Genomic DNA, 12,831 nt, shown 5'->3' with positions numbered 1-12,831 from the left:
TTCTATTTCTAATATTTTTTGAGGAACCACCATACTGTATTCCATAGTGACTATAACTTCTACATTACTAATTATAACACTCAAGGTATTCAATTATCCCATATCTTAATTAATATTTGTCTTTGATTTTCAACACTTTGATTTTAATGTGTCTCTGGGTTTGTCTTTAAATTCTTCTGCTTATGTGTCATTGAGCTTCTTGTATTTGAATATTCATGTTTTTCTTCAAATTTGGAAAATTCTCAACTATTATTTAAGTGAGTTCAATTCAGTTCAGTCCCTCAGTCCTGTCCGACTCTTTGTGACCCCATGACCACAGCACACCAGGCCTCCCTGTCCATCACCAACTCCCGGAGTCCACCCAAATCCATGTCCATCGAGTCGAAGATGCCACCCAACCATCTCATCCTCTGTCTCCCCCTTCTCCTCCTGCCCTCAATCTTTCCCAACTTCAGGGTCTTTTCCAATGAGTCAGCTCTTTGCACCAGGTGGCCAAATATTGGAGTTTCAGCTTCAACATCAGTCTTTCCAATGAACATCCAGGACTAATCTCCTTTAGGATGGATTGGTTGGATCTCCTTGCAGTCCAAGGAACTCTCAAGAGCGTTCTCCAACACCACAGTTCAAAAGCATCAATTCTTCATTGCTCAGCTTTCTTTATAGTCCAACTCTCACATCCATACATGACCACTGGAGAAACCATAGCCTTGACTAGTTTTGCCCATTTCTCTCTTTTCCATCTGGGACTCTCATAATGTGTATTTTAATCTTCTTGATGCTGTCTCATAAGTTCCTTACACTCTATTTACTCTTTTTTTTCCCTTTGTTTCCTCAGATCGCATAGTTTCAAATGATCTGTCTTCATATTAACTAATTCTTTCCTCTGTGTGTTTGAATGTAGTGTTGAATACCTTCAGTGAGTTTTTCAACTCAGTCATTATGTTCTTCAGCTATAGAATTTTTGTTTAGTTCTTTTTTGTAATTTCTACTTCTATATTGATATTCTCATTTTGTTCATATATCCATTTCTTGATTTCATTTAATTCTCTGTCCATGTTCCCCCTCACTGGACACATTTAAGGTTGCTATTTTGAAGTCTTTGTCAAATAAATCTATGGCTTGTTTCTTTTTAGGGTCATTTTCTGAAGATTTATTTCTCCTTCAAATGAGGTGTGTTTCCCTGTTTCTTTGTATGTCTTATACTTTGTTGACAGTTAACGTTTGAAAAAAAAAGCAGTGACATCTCCTAGTCTTTGCAAACTTACTCCATTCAGGGGACTATTTGTGTGCTAGTGTGCTCAGTTTTGTCAGACTCTTTGCCACCTCATGGGCTTTAGCCCATCAGGTTCTTCTGTCAGTGGGATTTTCCAGGCAAGAATATTTGCCTGGAAAATGGATTGCCATTTCCTACTCCAGGGGATCTTCCTGACCCAGGGATCAAACCCAGTTCTCTGGTATCGCTTATATCTCCAGCCCTGGTAGGCAGATTCTTTACCACTGTGCCACGTGCAAAGCCCTTCCATGAAGACTAGACCTTCACTAGTCAGCTCAGCGTGGATTTTCAAGGTCATCTCAGCCCTTTACCTGAAAATGTATCTTCCCTGGGGCCATGCATTTGATTTTGACTCCAATTATTTTTTCTATATAGCTGCTTTTACATATCTTAATTTCCCTAAGACTCTCACCCCTGCATCTTCTCAGGGTAGTTTTCTGTTGTATTCCTCTGCCTGTAATCTCCTGTCTTGCTAGGTGCTTATAAGTATGCATTCCTCTTGAAATGCTTTTGTGTTGTGGTTTCTGACACTTCTTTCAGCAGCCTCCAACCTAATATTCAAACTATGCCAACATGCGATTCTGTCTCCTCAGATTCACAGGAGACAGAAACCAATCCCTTGAAATGTCTCCAGCCAAACCAGAACCCTGTAAATACGTTTCACTCTGTTCCTTCCGTCTCAAAAGAGGAGCTGGGAATTGTACAGCTTCCTCCTGAAATCATGGTTCTCCACCCAGAGGCAGTGGGAAGGGTGGGTAAAACATTACGAAATGTCTTCCATATGGATTTTCTTTTCAATTAGGCATTTCTTTGGTTGCTCCAAATTTGTATCTGGTTTTGAGAGTCAGTTCCTAGGCAGGTTGATAAGAAGTCGGGGGTCCCCAAGGAGGAGATAGGGATCTGGAATTCTCAAGGAGGAAAAAAAGACAAAAGTCTTGTTTTCTGCTACATTCCTTAGTCTTAGTCACATAAAATGTTTGTTTGTTTGTTTGTTTTTTCCTTTAAGTCTAGAGCTGATGATTACACAACAAACAGCTCAGTTTAAACTCTGTACTAAGGATGATATAACAACAATGTATCCTGCTTGAGGACAATTTCTCCTTCTTGAAAACCATCTGACTAATCCTGCTATCTTAAACTGTATATTATGGGAGTGGGTCTGGTAAGATCTTTCTATTGTTAAGCTCTAATCCTGTTACCTTAAAATGTAAATTGTGGGAGTGGGTATGGTAAAATTTTTACAATTTTGAGTCATTCTTTTGATTTATTGTAATAACTAATTAAAAAAGTATATAACTCCCTTACTTAGACTAGTGAGGGGGACACTCTCTGTCCCCCTTCTGATGTCTATGTCAGAAGCTTTCCCTGTCCCTTTTCTTTCAGTTCAGTTCAGTCACTCAGTCATGTCCAACTCTTTGTGACTCCATGGACTGCATCACGCCAGGCCTCCCTGTCAATCACCAACTCTTGGAATTTACTCAGATTCATGTCCATTGAGACGGTGATGCAATCCAACCATCTCATCCTGGGTTGTCCATTTCTCCTCCCTCCTTCAATCTTTCCCAGCATCAGAGCCTTTTCAAATGAGTCAGTTCTTCCCATCAGGTGGTCAAAGTATTGGAGTTTCAGGGTCAACATCAGTCCTTTCAATGAATATTCAGGACTGATTTCATTTAGGATGGACAGGTTGGATTTTGTTGCTCTCCAAGGGACTCTCAAGAGTCTTCTCCAATACCAGAGTTCAAAAGCATCAATTCTTCAGCGCTAAGCTTTCTTTATAGCCCAACTCCCACATCCATACATGACTACTGGCAAAACCATAGCTTTGACTAGACAGACTTTTGTCAGTAAAGTAATGGTTCTGCTTTTTAATATGCTGTGTAAGTTAGTTATAGCTTTTCTTCCAAGGAGCAAGCGTCTTTTAATTTCATGGCTGAAGTCACCATCTGCAGTGATTTTGGAGCCCCCCCAAAATAAAGTCCGCCATTATTTCCATTGTTTCCCCATCTATTTGCCATGAAGTGATGGGACAGGATGCCATGATCATAGTTTTTAGAATTCCCATTGAGTTTTAAGCCACTTTTCTCATTCTCCTCTTTCACTTTCATCAAGAGGCTCTTAGTTCCTCTTCGCTTTCTGCCATAAGGGTGGTGTCATCTGAATATCTGAGGTTATTGATATTTCTCCTTGGAATCTTGGTTCCAGTGTGTGCTTTATCCAGCCCAGCATTTTGCATGATGCAACTGCATGTAATTTAAATAAGCAGGGTGACAATATACAGCCTTGATGTAATCCTTTCCCAATTTGGAACCAGTCAGTTGTTCCATGTCTGGTTCTGTTGCTTCTTGACATGCATACAGATTTCTCAGGAGGCAGGTAAAGCCTTCTATTCTGGTATTCCCATCTCTTTAAGAATTTTCAAAAGAATTAAGTTTGTTGTAATCCACACAGTCAAAGGTTTGGCATAGTCAATAAGGCAGAAGTAGATGTCTTTCTGGAATTCTCTTGCTGTTTCTATGATCTAACGGATGTTGGCAATTTGATCTCTGGTTCCTCTGTCTTTTCTAAATCCAGCTTGAGCATCTGGAAGTTCATGGTTCATGTACTGTTGAAGACTAGTTTGGAGAATTTTGAGCATTACTTTACTAGCGTGTGAGATGAGTTCAAGTGTGCAGTAATTTGAGCATTCTTTGGCATTGTCTTTCTTTGGGATTAGAATGAAAACTGACCTTTTCCAGTCCTGTGGCCATTGCTGAGTGTTCCAAATTTGCTGGCTTATTGAGTGCAACACTTTCATGGCATCATCTTTCAGGATTTGGTATAGCTCAACTGAAATTCCATCACCTACACTAGCTTTGTTCATAGTGATGCTTCCTAAGGTCCACTTGACTTCACATTCCAGGACGGTTGGCTCTATGTGAGACACCCATTCATCCAATATATAATTAATGAACACCTAATGTGTACTAAGCATTCTTTTAAATGCTTAAGATACTTCAGTGAAGAAAATAAGTTTTCCTGTTTAGTGTGATATTTTATTCATATTAAATTATCCATCTCAATCAGGATCTGTATCTTTAATTTATTTTGTTGCAAAAATAAAACTATTTTAATTTTGGTTTTTCATGTTTTTAAAAAATCTTCAGTCATGTGGAGCTTTTAATTTTATCAGACTCTCCTATAGGTTTGTTCTGCTCTCTTGTATTTGTGCTTGTCTGTCTCTCCATCCATTCCTTGAACTTGTACAAACCATCCTGATCATTTTCTTCCTAATCAGCATAATTTGCTTGTGCTCCTAAGGAATCTCTTGTAATCTTTTTTTTTTTTTTTCATTTATTTTTATCAGTTAGAGACTACTTACTTTACAATATTGTAGTGGGTTTCATCACACATTGACATGAATCAGCCATGGATTTACATGTATTCCCCATCCTGATCCCCCCTCCCACCTCCCTCTCCACCCAATCCCTCTGAGTCTTCCCAGTGCACCAGGCCTGAGCACTTGTCTCATGCATCCAACCTGGGCTGGTGATCTGTTTCACTATAGATAATATACATGTTTCGATGCTGTTCTCTTGAAACATCCCACCCTCGCCTTCTCCCACAGAGTCCAAAAGTCTGTTCTGTACATCTGTGTCTCTTTTTCTGTTTTGCATATAGGGTTATCATTACCATCTTTCTAAATTCCATATATATGTGTTAGTATGCTGTAATGTTCTTTTATCTTTCTGGCTTACTTCACTCTGTATAATGGGCTCCAGCTTCATCCATCTCATTAGAACTGATTCAAAGGAATTCTTTTTAAAGGCTGAGTAATATTCCATGGTGTATATGTACCACAGCTTCCTTATCCATTCATCTCCTGATGGGCATCTAGGTTGCTTCCATGTCCTGGCTATTACAAACAGTGCTGCGATGAACACTGGGGTGTACATGTCTCTTTCAGATCTGGTTTCTTCGCTGTGTATGTCCAGAAGTGGGATTGCTGGGTCATATGGCAGTTCTATTTCCAGTTTTTTTTTAAGAAATCTCCACATTGTTCTCCATAGCAGCTGTACTAGTAATCTTTAGAGGAACAGTAAATATGAATTTTCATGACTGGATTTCTGTGTTTGTTGTTTTTTTTTTTTTTTTTTTTTTTAAGAAAGCATTTTGTTTACATTGGAGTTGAGTCCAAGACCAGCTACATGTCGTTGGCTCTTCAAGGTATGGTGCAATGTGGTTCTGATATAATATCAGGGCAGTAAGTTCATATTTTAAAAGAGCATTCTGCTTTACACTTATAAAGAAAAAAAGTAAGGTAGCAATCATAAAGAATTCAAGGAACAAAAATATAGATCTAACCCTTTCTCAGTAACAGTCTAGAAAACAGGATTTTATGTAATGATAGCTGCTTTTATAAATAAAATCCATGGGAAAAAGTGATTAGGAAAATTTGATGGAATATTTAGATCTTATACGTTTAGGTTATGCACATTTACAATTCACATCCAAATGCTCACCATAAAATGTTTTTGGCTGACTACTGCATAAGTAAAGGCTGACAATGGGTAGCTGAGCTGTCTAATTGAACAGATTTTATTTTGTTATTTTATTTTTTTTGTTTATAAATTATTTTTATTTTATTAAAATGTGAATGATGAACAGATTTTAAATTAGGAAATCATGTAAGATGATAAACTGAACAAAAAGGCAGAACTTTAGCTTTTCAAGAAGACGTTTTACATCTATGTTGATGCGAGTTTCTCATTTTGTCCCACTGTCTCCTTCCCCCCACTGTGTCTACAAGTTCATTCTCTACACTTGCATCTCCATTATTTCCTGCAAATAGGTTCATTAATACCATTTTTTAGATTGCATATATATGTGTGTTAATATATTATGTTTGTTTCTCTCTTTTTGACTTATTTCCCTCTGTATAACAGGCTCTAGGTTCATCCACCTCACTAGAACTAACTCAAATTCATTTTTTTAAATGGCTGAGTAATATTACATTGTATACATGTACCACATCTTCTTTATCCACTCATCTGTTAATGGACATGTAGGTTGATTCCATGTCCTGGCTATTGTAAACAGTGCTGCTTTGAACATTGGGGTACATGTGTGTTTTAGAACTGTGATTTCCTTAGGGTATATGCCCAGTAGTTGGGTTGCTGGGTCATGTGGCAGATTTATTCCTAGTTTTTTAAGGAATCTCCATACTGTTTTCCATAATGCCTATATCACTTTACATTCCCACCAGCAATATAGGAGGGTTCCCTTTTCTCCACATCCTCTCTAGTATTTATTATTTGTAGATTTTTTGATAATGACCATTCTGGTTGGTGTGAAGTAATACCTCATTGTAGTTTTGATTTTCATTTCTCTAGTAATTAGTGAAGTTGAGCATCTTTTCATGTATTTATTGGCCATCTGTATGCCTTTTTGGGATAAATGTCTATGCCTTCTGCCTATTTTTTGATAGGGGTATTTGTTTTCCTAACATTGAGCTGTATGAGTTGCTTATATACACATTCTAGAGATTAATCTTTTGCCAGTTGTTTTGTTTGCAATTATTTTCTCCTATTCTGACATTCACATGTATTGATGTGAGTGGTGTGTGTGTGTGTGTGTGTGCGCACTACTGTTGTTATTGCTTAGTCACTCAGTTGTGTCTGACTCTTTGCAACCTCATGGACTGTAGTGCACCAGGCTCCTGTGTCCATGAGCTTTCCCTGGCAAGAATACTGGATTGGGTTGCCAATTCTGCCTCCAGGAGATCTTCCTTACCCAGGGATTGAACCCATATCTCCTGAATCTCCTCTATTGGCAGGTTCTTTACCACTGAGACACCTGGGAAGACTATAAGTGATAAGCATATCCTCAGTTTTGTTATATGATTTTTGCTATATTTTATTTATTCAAGTCTTGTCTTTTACACTTAGAGTAGCTAAACGTGTGTCAACTTTTTTTTTTTTTTTAACAAAACCAACTCTTGGTTTCATAGATGTCTCTACATATTTTTTGTATTCTTTATTTCATTTATTTCTTCTCTGATCTTTGTTATTTCCTTCCTCTACTAACTTCTGCCTTAGCTTTTCCCTTAGTTCCTTGATGTGAAAACTTAAATTGTTTATTCTGATATCTTTCCTTTTTCTTAATGTAGACATTTATCAATAAAACTCCCCAATTTAACTTGCTTTTCTGCATCCATAAACTTTGGTATATTGTATTTCTATTTTCATTTGTTTCAAATTATTTTTAACTTCACTTTTGATCTCTTCTTTGACCCACTAATCCAGAACCAGAGACCACAGTGGCTTCTTAGTTTATGAGAGCCAGTAAGCACTGGAATGTGAGGGAAGTCTGGGTTCATAGGAGCTCTCGGGGCATGTTGTGTCAAGGAGACATTCTGTACCAGTGTGATCTTGATGTCTTAATTTTCAGGATCCTACCAGGAGCCCGAGTACCCAGGAACTACTTGGATCACGGGCGCCAGTCAACTCTTGGTTGGCTTGGAGCCTGAGTTTCTTAGAGTCTACCTGAAGCTGACGCCACTTGTGGCCATTGGAACCAGCTGGTGCTGAGGTAGACTGAGAGCCTGAGTTCATAGGAGGCTCCCAGAAGCCTCATGCCATGGAAGTTGCTTGAACTTGCAGGAGCCTCCTGGGGCTGCAAAAGGTGCCTATGGTTGATAGAGCCAGCAGGCACCTGGATGGGCTGGGGGCTTAAGTTTTCAGGAGACTTCTGGGAGCCTGGAACCATAGGAATCACCAGGGTCATGAAAGCCAGCCAACACGGGTGAGCTAGGAGGCTGGGTTTGCTGGAGCCACCTGAGACCATGGGAAGAAGCTGGTGTTGGGGTAGACAGAGGGCCTGGATTCCTGTAAGCCCATTGGGAGCTTGGCGCCATGAAAACTTCCTGGGTCATGGGTGTCAGTAAGTGCTGGGGTAAACTAAGAGCCTGGGTTCATAGAAATATGCAAGGGGCCTGGTGCCACAGAAGCTTCCTGGAGCCAAGCACCTGGGTGAAATGGGGCCTGGGGTCACCGGAGCTTGCAGGAGCCTGGGTACGAACCTGCTGAAATCACCTAAGGCCATGAGATTTTTCTAGGAGATGTTTCTAGGAGAGGATGGGCAGCAGCAGCAACAGCAGGAGAAGAAGGGAGCTAGAAATTTCTATACTACCATTTAGCTGATGTCATACCTATAAAAACTTAAAACAAGGAAACAAATTACATAGTTTAACGGTTACATAAGTATTAACAGTATAAGAACTATCATGTCTGAGAATGATAAACATTGAATAAAGGTTAGTAGTTTCCATTGGTGAGGGAGAGATGAAACAGACCAGTGAATATTGCCCAGCTTGCTTCAGTATATTTATAATATATACTCACTAAAAATACTTGTGAAGAAAATATAGCAAAATATTCAGATTTGATAAAACTGGGTAGTAGGTAAGTTTTTTTATTGTTTAATTGCTCTCTATACTTTATGTGTAATTGAAGTATGTTAAGTAAAAAAGTTTGTTACGTCCATAGGATTTTCTGGAACTTGGATCTTTAAACAACTAATTAATATGGTAACCAAAGAGTAGGGTATTACATATTGCTCTGAGAAAGTTGGCACTATTTGTTACATTCCAGATTTCTCTGTAAATCATTCACTATAGCAATTGGTCTATTAGAAATTTTAACATTAAAAACTTAGAAATAATAGATAAGACATACATTTACCAGGTTTTGATTTGCTTAATGAAAAAAACAAACCTTAGAAATATTGAAAAACTCTGTGTAATGTTTATCCGAAAGTTTCAATTTGTTGGATAATAAATTGTTAAAAGTTTTAAGGAGCACCATTGTCAATGTTGTTGAATAAGTAACATTTGGGTTCTTTTTGAAATTCCCCTTTAGTTTCCTGTGACTACTTGAAAATTTTTGTTTTTGTTTTGTTCTATTTTTTAAATAAGGTACCAGAGCCAAAATTAAATAATGGCCCCTGTTACAATTTTTTTCTTTTTTGTTCCTCATATGAAGCAAAATTGTCATACTTATTCAACTAACTCATCAAAGATAAATCATTTTTTTCCCTTTTGTTAAGATAAACATGTTTTGTTCTTGTTGCAAGTGAATGTCCTTGGGTATAAACAATTAATACAGCATGCGTGCTCAGTCATGTCTGACTTTTTGTGACCCCATGGACTGCACATTCCATGGAATTTCACAAGCAAGAATACTGGAGTCGGTTGCCATTTCCTACTCCAGGTGATCTCCCCCACCCAGGATCGAACCCACATCTCTTACATTGACAGGCTGATTCTTTACCACTGGGCCACCTGGGAAACCCAAACAATTAACACACACACATATGTACACATGGTCATGTGCACAACTAACTTTAATACAGAAGGAAAAGTATTATTATTTTAGCATAAAGTGCTATTCAAGGTAAAATATTCAGAAACAAAGCTAAACAGTTTTATTCTGTTTAGAATAATAGATAAGACATATTTACCAGGTTTTGATTTGCTTAAAACAAAAACAAACCTTAGAAATGTGGAAAAACTCAACTTTTCCAACAAAAAAACTTCTGGTCATTTTTTCCCCAGGATCTGAATCCTTGTATGATTCTGTCTTCTGCGGACCAATACCAGATAAGAGTTGATGAACTATTTTAAATTCTTCACTATTGTATTTGAGTCAATCTTTCTTTCCAGTGGATGTCATTAGCACTATTTTTCTTTAAGGTAAAGCACCATTAAAGAGAGAGATAATAACTTATGGTGTTATTCCACAGGTGCTGTTGAAACAAATAGCAAATAAGAACTTCAAATTTATTATGAATGTGAGATGGAGGACAGGCTTAGGAGGGACTTGGAGAAGTTGATACTTACGTATCTCTTTTATTATCACCAAAGATTATTGGCAGGTTCGTTATAATGATGTACACTTTGTTCTATTTTTAGCATAGTTTGGCTGGTAACTCACTATAATTTTAAATCAGGCTTTTTTTGTCGTTTGTGTTTTTACTTAATGAAAGGGACAAATTGACAAATTTTACTGGTGTCTTTTGGAACTTTCATTTTTTTTTTTTTTGCATAAAACTGTCCTTGATTTCAAAACTAGAAGTCAATATTGAACTGCCCCTGCCTTGATCCTTCAGGACACATATAACTTACACTGAACAGTTTGGCATATGGAAATATGTGATTTAACATGCTTACTGACTCTTTAACTTAGCTCTCCAACAAGACTGCAAATGCCTTGTGAATAGGAATAAATATACTTTTTTTCTATCCTCACATTGTTTACTTCACAATTCTGCACAAATTATATGGTCAAGAAACATACGTTGAATTATTTATGATCTTGCCCATCCTTTTCCCGTGTGTCACTCTGGTTCTTCTTTTCTAAATCAGAGTACATGATTAAACATTCTTTTTTTTTTCTAGGTTTCTGGGTAATTTCCTTCAGAGAATTTTAACTAATTTTACTTATTTTTCAAGTAAAATAGAGAAATTTTCCCATATAGGGAATCTTTTGGAACTTATTTATGATTCAAAAGAGCAGGACTCAATAGTCATAGATAATCACACATATTAACCATCTTCACATAAGCTGACATCTGGACAACAAGCTCTTTCCTGGTATAGTCAGCCTCCTGGGCAGTGAGCGTGCCATCTCTGTGATCTGTAAATATAAGCGTTTCTTGCTAACTGCCATGCCAAGCACTTTGTGCATGCTCAGGCAAATAGCCTTCAAATTGAAGAACTGGTCAGGGAGAAGGAAAAACATTGGGAGATGATGTATCTCTTGAAATTAGTCACTCAAGTAGGCGAAGGAGTTTGTTTACTCCAACTTGAAAAGCTGTATGCTCTCTGAACCTCTACTTAATCAAGTTTGCTCTACAAATAACACAGTATAGCTTCAAGTTGACATTTCTTTTTCTCTTTGTCATGTAGAAAAGAGGCAATTTTGAAGGCTATATTTCCAAAATCCAGTCCTTTGAGCAACTATTACCTGATTTATTGATCAGAATTCTTCAGTTTGCCTTGTATATTTTATTCCTTTTCCAGAACAGCTGGTAGATAGTTTCAATCATTTATTCACTTGTTCTTGAATTTATACTTTATTTAATAGAAATTTTGCTAAAGTACACTCAAATTATATGTTGAATGGATGAATTAGTTTATGTTCATTCTATACTAGCCATTTTCCCTAGATTTCATCATTTTTCTCCTCTTTTATTTTCTTTTTTTTTTTTTTTTAGGTTATCACAGAAGCTGTCTTTATTTCAACATGGTCAAGTAACAATCATGACTTGTGTTGATATTATAGAGATACATCAATATTGCAGTGAACTGTCATTGTGTTCTTACAAACCAAGGGTATTACTATTGAAACCCTACAACCAGCTTCTGTATTACTTTACAACATGGAAAGATTAAATGATCACTTACATCATGGCAACCTCCAGATATTTCACATCAATGACAAACACCTCCATTTAGACCAGCATTGTCCATTTAACATCATGATATCCTTCATCTTCTAATGGAGAATAGATAGAAATGGTTGCAACACAGTATAAAAAGGCTAATATTTAATAAACCATCAAAAACCTATGTTTGAAAGAAGGCATAGTATGGATTACTTGAGTGCTGAATTACATTCATTTCAAATAATCTCAAACCATATCATTATTAACAAGCATACATACAGTGCTATGAATTGTAACTTTCTAACCATCAACCTTCATCTCACAATTCATGCTAATATATTCATCTTCTATGTGTTTTAACTATGGAGTGCTCCCTACATTCATTCTCCTTCAGAGAAAATTCTGAAAACAAAATTGATGAAATGCCTTCTAGTATGCAATCTCTGATATTTACTTCAATTTAACTTTTGATTAAATACTTTTCTACCTATTTGTTACATCACTTCCATAGGTTTCTTGTATAAATTCTTGTGTTTTCCGATGCATGTCTAAGGCAAACCTCTTCCATCACTTATTCCATTACTACGGTTTCTCTCCAATGTGTGTTCTCAGATGTTTAGTGAGATGACCACTCTGACTAAAGGCTTTGCCACATTCTGTACATTTATAAGGTCTCTCTCCAGTATGAATTCGCCGATGTTGAGTAAGTGCTGAGTTGTAAGCAAAGTCTTTGCCACATTCAGTACATGAAAATGGTCTCTCCCCAGTATGGATTCACTGATGTTTAGTAAGACCAGAACCCTTAATAAAGGCCTTGCCACATTCTGTACATTTATAATGTCTATCCCCAGTATGAATTCGGTGATGTTGAGAAAGGTTCCAACTTGTAGTAAAGGCTTTGCCACATTCTTTACATTCGCAAGGTCTCTCTCCAGTATGAATTTGCCGATGATGAAAAAGACTTGAATTGTGAGTAAACACTTTGCAACATTATATACACTTATAAGGTTTCTCTCCAGTGTGAATTCGCTGATGTTGAGTAAGATGTGAGAGACGTTTAAACGCTTTGCTACATTCTGTACATTGGAAAGGTTTCCTTCCTGTATGAATTTTCCTATGTTTATTTAGATTGG

This window comes from Cervus canadensis, chromosome X (assembly GCF_019320065.1).
Source record: "Cervus canadensis isolate Bull #8, Minnesota chromosome X, ASM1932006v1, whole genome shotgun sequence".
In the NCBI taxonomy this organism is placed as follows: domain Eukaryota; kingdom Metazoa; phylum Chordata; class Mammalia; order Artiodactyla; family Cervidae; genus Cervus; species Cervus canadensis.
Note: the sequence above shows the minus strand (reverse complement) of the source record.